At 33.5% G+C, this 13,532-nt stretch overlaps 1 non-coding gene across 1 annotated transcript; it reads left to right on the top strand.

The window, feature by feature from the left end:
* Positions 1-243: 243 nt before the first annotated feature.
* LOC128289689 (small nucleolar RNA R71) lies at positions 244-352 on the top strand. Its single transcript, XR_008279334.1, has one exon. It is a non-coding gene; the product is annotated as a small nucleolar RNA R71 (small nucleolar RNA).
* The last annotated feature ends 13,180 nt before the right edge of the window (positions 353-13,532 follow it).

Raw genomic sequence — 13,532 nt, 5'->3', positions numbered from 1 at the left:
ATTGAGAACACCTGAGATGCGAGTGAAATGAGAGCGTCTACTTCATGTATTCTAGCAACTCGTCTTCCTAACACTGCTTGATTGGTTAGCCATTGGTAATTGTTGCTGGCAATCCTCTCAATGATTTCATAAGCTTCATTATAAGACTTAGAAAGGAGAGCACTGTTAGCAGAAGCGTCCACTACCATCCTTGTGTAAGCATTGAGACTATTATAAAATGCCTCAAGTTGGATGCAATATGGGATTCCATGATGAGGGCACTTTCATAATAACTCTTTGTATCTTTCCCATGCCTCATACAAGGACTCATCATCTATTTGTTGGAAAGCAGTGATCTCTCGTTCCTCAACTTAGCATTCTTACTAGGCGGGAAATACTTCATAAGGAATCTTTCTGTTAACTCTGGCCATGTGGAAATTGAGTTTAGTGGCAATGAGTTCAACCAGGCTCGAGCTCTATCCCTCAGCGAATACGGGAACAACTTCAATCGTAATGCATCTCCAGGTACTCCGGCTAACTTGAAAGAATCGCTCACCTCCATAAATAGTCTTAAGTGTAGGTGAGGATCTTCGGTAGGCATTCCACTGAATTGGCCCACTGTTTGAAGCATTTGAAACATGACTAGCTTCAGCTCGAACTGTTGTGCCTTAATTTCGGGTCTCCTAATAACCGGATTAAGATCATTAAATACTGGCATAGCATACTTTCGTAAAGCTCCATCCCTATCATCGGCAATAAGGATAGGATTTTGAGCAGGGTTTGCTCCATTTCCTTGGATTGGATTTTCAAAGTTCATCTCTCCGATCCTTCTCTGATTTGCATGTCTTCTTCGCTGTTCGAAAGTTCTTTCTATCTCAAGGTCTACAAGGAGTAGGTCAATAATTCGGTCAATTCTCAAACACCTGAAATAATAACAGAAAAATTAATTAAGTTAAAAATTAAACAGAAAAATAAACCAAAATGAAAAAATAACAAATTCACAAATAATGACTTTTTAAAACAGTAACAAATTCAAAAATAATGACTTTTTAAAACAGTCCCCGGTAACGGCACCAAAAACTTGGAACGATAAAAATGTGCAAGTGTACACAATCGCAACAAGTAATAAAGTGACAAGTAAATGTCGAGTTATTGTACCCACAGGGACTGTGAAAAGGATTATTTATGAATGCAATTTAGAACACTTTGGTGAAGAAAAATATTTTGTTTTAAAAAGGGTGATTAAGAAAAATAAGATTTTAAACTAAGTAACTAAAGAAATAAATCTCAAATGCACAATTTCAAAATATGATTTAATTAAGATGACATAATTGTATTGATTTAATTACATTTCTTTAACTTAGAATTATTAAACTCATGCTTATGTTGTTACGAATAAATTCACGGTAACTCAGTAATTTGCTAACTTATGAACATATTCACCTACACAAATCCATTCATCTCTTAACATATCCCTATGTTAATTCAAACGATTAAACAGATTTTAATAGGCAAACATGTTATGGCACATACATACTCATTAAATTGAACTAATCTCTTGCATATCCCTATGTCAATTCAAATGGTTAATAAAATCTAAAGAACATATAAAAGACTATGTGAGGTAACAAGGTATTCTTACCTTGAAACAGTTTAATCACAATAATCTTGCAAGTTATGCAAGGCAAGTGTATCGCCAGATACATTGCTAATTTAACCTTTAGTTACCTTAGAAGAATAAGTATGCACTGATTAAGTATTGTGTCCATTAATTACAATTTCAATCCATTTAAATAATTAATTCATTAGCTACCTCACAATTGTAATGCAAGAATAACTTAGGCATGATTTTACTTAATCAAGTATTTTACCGAGGCCTATAACGGCATAAACACAATTTTAATAAATTAAGCAGATGAAATGCAATCAAACCAACACGAATTAAATTCAAGCTAAACTGATTAAATTAACCATTCCAACAACATAAATATTCATAGATATGTTCATCATAACAACAACAAAAATTGAAGAGATAGGGAACAAGAATCAAATCCGGTATTTTTCTGTGGCTTGACTAGGTTTCTCAGTCTTCATTCTTTGTTGTCCTCACCGATCAAGGCCGGTATGAACACTTAAATGTTGCTCCAAAATGGCTGAAGAATAACCCTTTCCCAAGGGGAGAAATCGGCACAAGAGCAAGGGACTTGAAATGCAAAAATGAGAAGAGAAAGTGAGAGAGGAGAGAAGAGATGTGAATGAATTGAGGGGTGTTGAATGATCAGCCAAGGGGCGTTTTTATAGCTGAATATGGCTACTAAAATTAGCTAAAAATAGATAGCAGCCAAAGAGCCATACCTTGGCCGGTCACACATGTGGCAAGGTTGATGGTTTCAACCTTGCTAAATTTGGCTTGGGGCAAATCTACAAAGCCACCAATTGTGGAGGGGTTTTAATGCAACTTGAACAAGTCTTCAAGGGCCTCTTTGTAACACCCCCTACCCGTATCCATTGTCGGAATAGGTACGAGGCATTACCGGAGTTTACTGAATATTTTCAGATAATTCTGAGTCAGTTATTATTCATATTTTGAAAATAATCATAACGTCTCTCTATTGGGCCCTCGAAGCCCTAAACATACATTAAAAACCAACCAGAATTAAATCGGGATCATAAAAAAAATTTCGCAAAATCTTAAATTTTATTTTCATCTAGGTACTTACCATTTCAATACTTCTTATAATTAAACATGTTACCATTCAATCAATAGCTTGACACTTGTCTAAGCGTCAAACAACATCATTGTTAGTATACTTGCATATATTTCATATAAATTCAACATTTATATACTTATTTTCTCGACATGTTACACTTGAGTTTAATAATTGTCTTTACTTACATAATTTCCTTGTATTAACATATCAAAGATAATCATATATGTACATGTCATGAAACATATCATTCTCTTATCGTTTCTTCATAAGTATATATCAATCATTTCATTATATCAATATTTCATGCACCATCATTTCCATATATTTTATGTATATTTATTAGGTAAAGTTTATATCAAACTTAACATAAATTATATTCCATGTACTTATTCTTATTTTGTTTATCTATCTTCATAATTATTTCATACAACTATTTTGTACATATATTTCCATATGACCAGTTCTTGTAAACATTTCACACAACTATTTCATATAACCATTCGTCATCTGATACATATTACCTGAATATCAATTGTTCAATAGATGTCATCGCGTCTCCCATCCACGGTCTTATTTATCTTTGACATGATGTCATAGTGTCTTTCAACTATGGTCTTACTCATTTTCTATCATGTTGCCATGGTATCTTTCAACCATGGTCTTATTCATTTCCCGTCACGTTGCCATGGTATCTTTCAACCATGGTCTTATTCATTTCATATCAGTGGTCTTACACATTTCATATCAGGTTGCCATGGTATCTTTCAACCATGGTCTTACACATTTCATAACAGGTTGCCATGGTATCTTTCAACCATGGTTTTACACATTTCATATCAGAGAGCACACTCCCGCGAACCTCATCCTTACAGTGGGATTACCAGTCCAAGCTAAATCCCCTGTAATATAAACTCATAGAGTATTGTCGAGATTACCAGTCCAGGCTAAATCCCCTGCAACGACAATTACTCTAATGAGCTTGGATCTGAATTACCAGTCCAGGCTAAATTCAGACCCTAATTTGGATTACCCGTCCGAGCTAAATCCATTTACACGTATTCTTCGAGAGGGCTATATCAGGATAGGATCACCCGTCCGGACTAGATCCTTTTTACCGTCAATTCCTTTTCAGAGATCCATCGAAATTTCCTTTTATTCAACCGGGATTTCTTCCCCTTTTTATCAAATATATCAATGTTCCATCAATTTTCATACAATGAACATTCAAATTATTTTCACATTAATAACATACATTTCAAGCATTTAAGAATATAATTCAAGTTACACGAACTTACCTCATTGCTTGTTTGTGTTTATAATTTCATTAATCCAATATCTTTTCTTTTCTACGATCAAGTCTCATATTTGAGTCGTCCGGATCTTTATAAATAAATTTGATCATCATTTTCATTCATTTCATATTCTAATGCATTTAATTAATGCTCTAGACAAAATTACCATTTTGCCCCTAAACTTTTAATTAATGACGATTTCATCCTTAGGGTCAGGGAAAATAAAATTCTTGCAATTTAATCCTTATTTCCAGCTATTATTCTCATATGTATTGATAACAGTTCATGAATTCTATAAAATATCAGAATTTTCCATAATTTCAACACTTTTCAATTTAATCCCTAAAACATGTTTTCCCCCGATCTTGAACTAAATTAATAATTTCATTCAATTTTGTAATTTAAATAATAAAATAATCCATTTCATGCAATTTGGTCATTTCTGACATTTTTACAAAATTACCCATAAAGTTTTACTTTTATTCAATTTAGTCCCTGAGCCTAAAATATAAAAATTAGCCATACTAGATGAATATTCATACATATTTTTCCTCCTCCTCCTCTCCATTCCTCATCCTTAATGTAGATAACACACTTGTAAGTAACATTATCCATAATTTTTATTATTTACTTTTATGAATATTCAAGTTGTCTATCTGCATCATAGTCACTAAATTATTTATATCTGGAGCTATAGAACTCCAAATTAAGATCTAATAATTTTCCCTAAAACTAGACTCATATATCTTCTTACCATAAAATTTTAAGAATTTTTGGTTTATCCAATAAGTACAGTTTATTCTTTAAAGTTACCCCTATTCTGCTGTCTAACAGTTCTAGCCCTTCTTCACTAAAAATTAATTATCTCCTTGTACAGAATGCTAATGATGTTCCTGTTTGTTTTTATTGAAAATAGACTCATTCAGAATTCTAAAAATATAAATTTAAGTCCATAATTATTTTTATCCAATTTTTATGATTTTATAAAGTCATAACAGGGAACCTGAAATCATTCTGACCTTGTCTCACAAAATTCATCATATCTCATGATTTACAATTCCATTTCTTATATAATTTCTTCTATAAGAAACTATACTTAATAAGATTTAATTTCATATTTTATTCATCCTATAATTATATTTCTAAAATTTTTATGATTTTTAAAGTTAGACTACTACTGCTGTCCAAAACTGTTTTAGTACAAGATATTAATTACCATGTTTTAACACCCTTATTTTCTTTTTCTACACCATTTCTCATCACTTTCTCTTATTTTCTCTTCACTAACATATCAAGAACATAGGACCTTATGTAAGAAAACTCCACTAGAACATTATTTCCATGCTTTGTCAATAATAACAAACTTAAAAACATATTGAAATCTTGATATACTTACCTTGTTCTATTGATACTAATCTTTAACTTGATTTTTTCTCTCCTCCAGCTTATATTTCTTGAATCCAACTTGATATTCTAACTCCCCATGGTCTCCTTAACATTTTTCTCTCTCAGTAGCTATGGAAATTCTTTTGATTTCTAGGTGAAAATGGTAAATTTTTGGTGGAATGACCAAATTGTAAAGAAAACAAAATTTCTTTCTTTTCCTTCTCTTCTAACGTTGGTTGCATGGGAAAGGAAATGTGATGTTAATTCTTCATCTTTCCTTCCTTTTATACTAAATAAATAATAATATAATAATAATAAACATCTCATAAAAATATTAACAAAATAATATTTATCTAATTAATTAATTTAAAATATCATCAACATAATCATTACATTTTAGAATTCTCTCTCTTACTAATTGACCATTTTGCCCTTCATGATCTTTTAGAATTCCATCCTTGAGTCATCACTTAATTTGGTAAAATTGTGATTTAGTCCCTCATAATTTTTCACCTATTCAATTTGGTCCTAATTCATCAATTTTTCTTAGTTTCTAGATCATTCCAACCTTAAATTATTTGCACCATTAGTCCTTCAACTTTTTTATATTTATACTTCAACCCCTTAAATTTTGAGTATTTGCTCTTGTGCAACAAGACTTTTCTTATCTTTGCAATTTAGTCCTTTCTTGAATTAATATATCATAATATACTTCCCAATATTGACATAACTCAAAAATTCCCTTTTTGTCACTTTATTTCCTTATTTTACTATATCACGGATAATATTTTACTGTAAAAATTTTCGGGGTATTACACTCTTTGCAAGCTTAAATAACCAACTAATAAGCTGATTTGGGTCAGCTCTTGGGATGGTTTTGGGCTGTCCATTTCTTGGGCTGTTCGGTTCACTTGGTTCGGTTCAACTTGACCACTTTTTCATAATTAATTAATAATAATTTATTAACCCAAATTAAATTGGAAATAAATTAAAATTAATTATATTTTGAATTAATACACATAATTGGACCGTCTTAGGCTGGAAATTAATTCGCCTCGATACTTCAATTTGCTTCTCGGTTTTGTGCTTCTGACAATATCTGCAGAGCCATTTTCCACCCTTTGTATAAATCTGTCTAAAATAACCAAAATTCATCAAAAATAATTATAAAATTAACTAAATTTCAACATCTTCATATTTTAAGTGCATTTTAATTATTTTATAAAAATTAATTATTTTTCGACAAGAATTTAATTGAATTCGCATGAATTTAAGTTAAAAAGGTATGAAAAAGTGTGTAAATTTTTGTGTTTCCACACCCTCAAAATTAATTCATTACTCGTCCTGAGTAATGCACAAATTTTGAAAAGAATTTCTCGGAAACACCTTTGAAAAATTCCTTCAGAACAACATTTTCCTCAAAATTATGAATTTAATATACTTATGCTCAAAGACAAGAAGTTTGATAGTTATGCTACTTAAGTATTCATATCGTTCAAATAAATCTCAACAACTATTGTGATAGCAAAAACTAGACTAAATGCTTCCTAATAAAGTTTATTATGTCTTCATATGTTGTACGTAGCAATTTCTCTCCACTGATGTAGGTAGCATTGGAACTTTTGAATCAATAGGTCTTTAACAAGGTTGTAACGTGGTTGGGCTTAAGGGTAGGCAAAAGATAGATAAATTTAGGCTTTTAAACCCTAGACTCAGCTTGCATCGAACCTTCGAAATAATTACCTTTAATGCATCAACTTTCTTTGCTTTCACATGCTCTTTTGTACATCTTATTTTCAGAACTCATGCTCCTTTTTTTTTCATAATTCGAGCATTTTGCTGAATGTACTACAATTTTAGAGCATTCGATACTTCTTTTCAACTCCTCCAAACTTATTTTTAAAGAATACTTCAAATAGTACTGAGTCTAGTGTTTGGGACAATTTTAAGATAGTTAAGAGAGAAGTGATGGCTAAATTTGCAAGGGTTCAAAAAAAATTGGGCCATATAGTCTCAAGGTTGGGTTTCAAGGGATAAAAATTTCATCATGGTTGGCTTGAAAGGCTCAAACGGTCCAAACAAAAGTTGCCTAAATCATTTTCAATGCTCCATGCTTCTTAGGATTTCGCCTCGAGAAACTACTAAGTCAATTCTAAAGACTTAAACTTTCATGCACGCCTAACTTTCGTAAGGAACTAAAAATTTTATGGTACGATTTGCATGCTTTATTAGAAATACATTCATATCATTATTAAGCTAACATAATAATTTATTGAAATAATATAACTTTATTTATACTGAAATTTATCATACTTAACAAAATTTCAAATTATTGAACAAAATATACCCTAATCATAATTAAAAGAGAAATTTATTATGAGTGGAAATAATTCAAATTCAATTTTTCGGTCCCCTACTTAATATGAACAATATCCTCATTGTGTAAAGTGAATAGATACTATACACCAGGTAGGATTCTAGAAAAGAGGAGGTGAGTCAAATTGACTGCTTAAGCACCAAGCTCTCTCTAGATCCAATCCTAGACATGTATATACCTATTGCCACACTTTATACTTTGCGACTTGTTCAAATTTTATTTATGATTTTCCTCTCTTATTCTGCAAAAATAAAAATTCCTAATTAAACATAATCCTAAAATGACCTAAGAACAGAAATAAAATAAGGTCAAGATCCCTCCTTTTATTTATTTACAGACCCTTTCGAATTTGACTCATATTTTACTCCATCGTTATTGCCTTTGCATGAATCGCTTCGCTCCTTCTTCGATAATGCACTCCATGGTTCAAATATAAAATCTGGAAATTTAGGCACAAAAACAAATGGGTCATTGTAAATTTTCTTAAGATCACTTCACATCGAGTCATCCCTTGTTTTTGAGTATCTCTAGTAAGCTTGTTGCTGCCATTGCATATGCTGCATTATGTCCATCAACTGTAACAGCTCATCTTGAAGATCTGGGCTCGACGGTTGAGCTCTGAACATTGAGGTTTCGTCATCAAGTTCAACTTCTGGTTCTAGTGGTTCCACCTTATCAGGGACTTCAGTCGATTGCATTAGTTCCTCTGTGGGATCTTCTTCCTCTTCTTCGGGATCCTCAATTTCTTCAATTTACTGCTATAAAATAGAATCTCCAGCTATTCGGTAGAGGTCCCAATCTGTGATTGTGCCCTAGCTATAGTCTGTCTTCTTTACGTTTGCAAGAATTTTAGCTTTCAAGCACAAAAATGTTATTGTAAAGGGATAGTAGGCTAGGCCAGAACATCTAACGGCACAAATTCGTATCTCTCAGGATGATTTTTCCCACATCAACGAAATTGTTTGAATCTTTGTATGTAGAAATTCTTTTGGTTCGACACGTCTGATTTAATGGCAAGAATGAAACCCTTGCTGCACTTTAGAACAAGTAATCAAACTCGTGTTTTCAAACCTGGAATTTATTCTTTTGAAATGTCATTGAGAGAAGCAAGCATCCGCAATTTTTTGTGAATAAATATGTGAACCATTTTTGCTTACCTGAAGCTTTGTCTTTAAGTTTGAAAACAATACATGTGAATCTTGTTGGCTTGCAAAGTCATAATCCACTTTTTGAATTCGGATGTTGTTTTATATTGTGGTATATAAGACTCGAGCATGTGTTGCATGATAATGACTTTAACTTGCCTTATGATCTTTCTATGATAACGGTCAAGAAATTGTGAAATCAAATTGAAATGGTAGTGAATATTGTTTTTGATCCCGAAAAACATCATTCTCTATCATTGTTCAAAGGAATTGAGTCATGGACTTTTTTTGTCCAAAAGTATAACTTTCAAGTGCTCCATGATTCTGGTTTGTTTCTATCAAGGAATAAGGTAAAATCAACTTCTGTTTTTTATCTCGGCATTGATTCATATGTTCAATTTGTGAATAAGACTTCAACAAGTTCTATTGAGCCTATATACCATGGTGTCACTAATCCATTTAAATTTCGTGTAGGTGGCACTTTGGAAAGGTTCCCTCCAAAAGAAGGAGGGCATGCAAACAATCTGTTTTGTGTTTAAGTTGTGTGTAAATTTCTGGTTATCGGGAGCAATTTTTCTAACTTCATCAACCAAGGGGGCTATGACCTTGAAAGATTTTTCACGAGCAAATAGCCCAAATTAAGGACAAATCATCTTCAAGAGGGAGAGAATGATGCGATCCCAGCCATATCCTATTGTGACTTAAATCGAAGACACTGGGAATGGTCTAAACACGAGGGTGCCAAGTGCAAAATGAAACTTAATTTCAGCTCAACGAGCTCAATCTTGGTTTTTACCCAGCTCAATGGAGCTCAATTTGACTTGATGCTAGCTCATTGAGCTTGATTCTAATTCATTTAATTTCATGCATTTTAAGCTGCTGAAATAAATTTATGTATTTAATTGAGTTAGTTAATTTAGTTAAAGTTCAGCTCAAATAATTAAATTGCGTTTTAATGTGTCTAAATTCTAGACATTTTAATTTAGCTTAAATGTGTCTTAGTTTAATGCATGGTTTAAATGTGTCTAAAGTAGAGACAAATTAATTAGCTGTTGCTGAATTTAATTTGTGTCTTAGTTAATACATGATTAATAGTTGTTTAAGGTGTCCAAATCTAAGAAAAATTAATTTCATGTTTCTAATTAATTTGTCTAGTTGAATTTAAGTTGTTTTAAGCTGATTTTTAATTTTGTTTTAGGTAGTGCATGGATGGCATTGAATGGGGTGTGCTGATGGTTGAGATGCTCCAAGCACCTCTTCGTTGAGTCCAAGAGACCTTGTGCTACTGATTTCTCTTCCCCAAGCTGACCATTGTGTTCCAACAGCCCTTAAACATTTTCACACTTGTTGGAGGTTTCTTTCACTTCGGTTTGAGCTTTCACACCAAGATGGCTGCTCAATTTCATTATTTCACACTCAAAGGCTATTGAGTACTCCAAGCTACTCAATAAAGTCCAAGACTGTTCAAATATTCAAGGCATCTCAATTAAAACAAGTTCACACCTCTTGACCGAATTTTATTAAGCCAATTCAGCTCCTAATCACTCCAAATTAATTCCAGCTGAATAAAGGCCTCTAGAAGTATTCCATTGGCATCTCCCATGCTAGGAAACTTCAAGGAAGCTTCAAGGGATGTTCTAGGAAGTTGCCAAGAAGTTTCAGGTCATTAAAGCATAATATTTGCTACCTATTTAGCCCCTTAAGTGTCTATTTGGCTAACTAGATGTGTAGCTATAAATAGTTTGTTTTGAAATCATTTTGGGGTTAGAAAATTTAGACAAAAATACTTTTTATCCTTTTATGGATGTTTATAACATTGTGAGTTTAATTTAACTCTCTTTGTTCTTTTAAAACTCAGCTTGACTTATTTAGCCTAGCTAGTGGTGTAACAGCCCGATTTTGGGCCTAGTCAGAATAGTAGTTTCGAAACCACAAATCTAAAATCAGAGAAATTATTTTGAAATTTATTTTATGTGTTGTGGCATGATGATACGAGTGCATGAAAATTTTGGTGGATTAATTTTAGCGATTGCATGCTTAATTGTGAATAAGGACTAAATCGCATAAAGTGCAAAAGTCCTATTTTGATAGCTAAGGGTGTCAAATAGCTGGAAACCAAAATTGGGGTCTTTAAAGGGCAAATAGACCCTTAAAATAGAGGTGGACGGCCATAAGGACAATAGGGATGATAAAGTCAAAGTTAGATGGCCTAAATTGAATAAAATAAAACATAAGAAAAAGGTTATCATCTTCTTCTTCTTTTTTTTTTTTGTTTTGCTCCTTCTTCTTCACTGATTTTCCTCCAAGAAAATGGCCATGGAAGCTTGAAAAATTTCAGCAACTTAAAGCCTTTGAAAGTAAGTGATTTTGAGGGCTTTTCTTGAATATTTTTGTACTTTTGAGATCCTTGTAGCATAAGCTTTCTAACAAGAGGACTATTTTGCAAAATGGTTGAAAGTATAGGGTTTTACCATGATAGTAGACATGTTGATTTCTGAAATTTTATGGAAGAATATAAGTTATGGTTGTGAAATAAACAACTTTTGTGAAGTAGTTTTCATGGAAACCCTAACTAGGGAGCGTTTTGCATAAGTTGTGAAATAGATTTACATGTGTGTAATAATAAGAATTGTGGGCTGCTTCTAGTATAAAACGTATTCGGCTAGGCTTGGTTAATGAGAAAATGTGATAAAAATCGATTTTTGTACCTAAGGGAAAAATGGTCATTTTGCCCAATTATGAATTTCTGAGTGTCTAGATTAATATGCTGATGAAATGAATAAATGTCTATCATTTTAGATCAAGAATTACAAAATCTGGGTTTGGACTGGGGAAAAACAAAGCTAGTGGACTAAGCCGAACTAGTCGCCTACATTTTGTATACCGAGGTAAGTTGTATGTAAATAATACAACTACATTGTGTTATATGTGCTTGAATTGATATAGCATGAGTTGCTTGATTGTGGAAATGATGATGTATGATGATAATTGAGATAGTAGAACTCCGTTTGAACCTTAAGAAATAAATCGGATATTCATGCCATGACATTCGGGTTATTTGTTTGCTAGTGTAAGACATGTCTGGGACATGCATCAGCCACATTATGAGAGCCAGTGTAAGACCATGTCTAGGATATGGCATCGACATTGAGACGAGAGCTAGTGTAAGACATGTTTGGGACATGCATCGGCTACGAGATGTGTCAGTGTAAGACCATGTCTGGGACATAGCATCAGCACATATAGAGGTGTTAGTGTAAGACCATGTCTGGGACATGGCATCGACACAAATATGTGAGAGCTAGTGTAAGACCATGTCGGGGACATGGCGCCAGCCTCAGTTTCGATAGTCAGTGTAAGACCATGTCTGGGACATGGCATTGGCATTATACCCTATGTTTAAGGCTTAGTGAATATCCAATAGCATTCAAAATGGTTCAATGGTGAAAATTACAGTTTAAGTGAAATGAGAAAAGTATAACCATGTTATGAGTGGTACAGGTACCTATTTGAAAGGTATGAGATGTGAGCTCAATATATGACATGTGAATTGTATTGGATAGTGATGAGTAAGTTGTGCTTATGTCTACTTTTGTATTATGAGAATGATGATGAATGGTAAAGTTGTTATATTTATTTGCATGCAAATTACTAAGCTTTATGCTTACTCTCTCTCCTTTCTATTTTTTATAGTGCCGCCAAATTAGCTCGAGGATCATCGGACGTCGGAGGCATCGATCACACTATCAACTGAAGCACTTGGTATAGTTGGTTTTATTATTTTAAGTATTACATGTATAGGGCTTTTAGACTTTTGAGTTTTGTGTCAATGTTAATTTAGCCAAGGTGTTAGCTTGGGATGAATCCCTTAATTTTGTATAAAGCCTTGGATAATGGCTAATATTCATTATTGATATATGCAAATGATGATAATCTTTTCATGAATAAGTTAATGCCTTGTGTGGTTGATTAGACTTTGTGCTGTTATGTGGATTTGTCATGTTAGATGTTATGTAGGTTGACCGCAAATAAGGGTGGCAAAAAGGCTTAGTAAATAGCCTTATTTTGTTCATACGGGTAGACACACGGGTGTATGTCTAGGCCGTGTGTCAGCCTCATGGGCCTGTTGTCCGATCATGTGTCCCTTGCACGTTAAATTTTGCAAGTCAGTATGCATGGTAGTAAACACACAGGCAGAGACACGGCCGTGTGTCTCAGCCATGTGAAGGGCACGGCCTAGCACACGGGCGTGTGCCTTGGCCGTGTGACCCTTAAGGATTGCTGACGTCAGAAACAGTATGTCAAGGTTTTCAAACACAGGCTGAGACACAGGAGTGTCGAGGCCGTGTGAGGGACACGAGCGTGTGCCAGGTTGTGTATAAACCCTTTTAGGTTCGAATTGAAAAATAAATCTACACAGGTAAAGAACACAGGTGTGTCCCTAGGTGCTTAGGTCGTGTGTGCCACACGGGCCATCAGCATGACCATGTTCAAGTTTCCACACGGCATGTTGCCCCTTCACACAAGCATGTGCCCTGTTTCAAAGGTCATTTTTCTAGTGTTGGTTAAAGGACCAGAGTTGGTCTCGAGTGGTTTCCAAGAGATGTTTTTTTGCCTTGTAGGCTCATGAAAAGAAGTTTTA

Source organism: Gossypium arboreum, chromosome 2 (genome assembly GCF_025698485.1).
Source record: "Gossypium arboreum isolate Shixiya-1 chromosome 2, ASM2569848v2, whole genome shotgun sequence".
NCBI classification, from domain to species: Eukaryota; Viridiplantae; Streptophyta; class Magnoliopsida; order Malvales; family Malvaceae; genus Gossypium; species Gossypium arboreum.
This window is presented reverse-complemented; position numbering and strand designations above follow the sequence as displayed.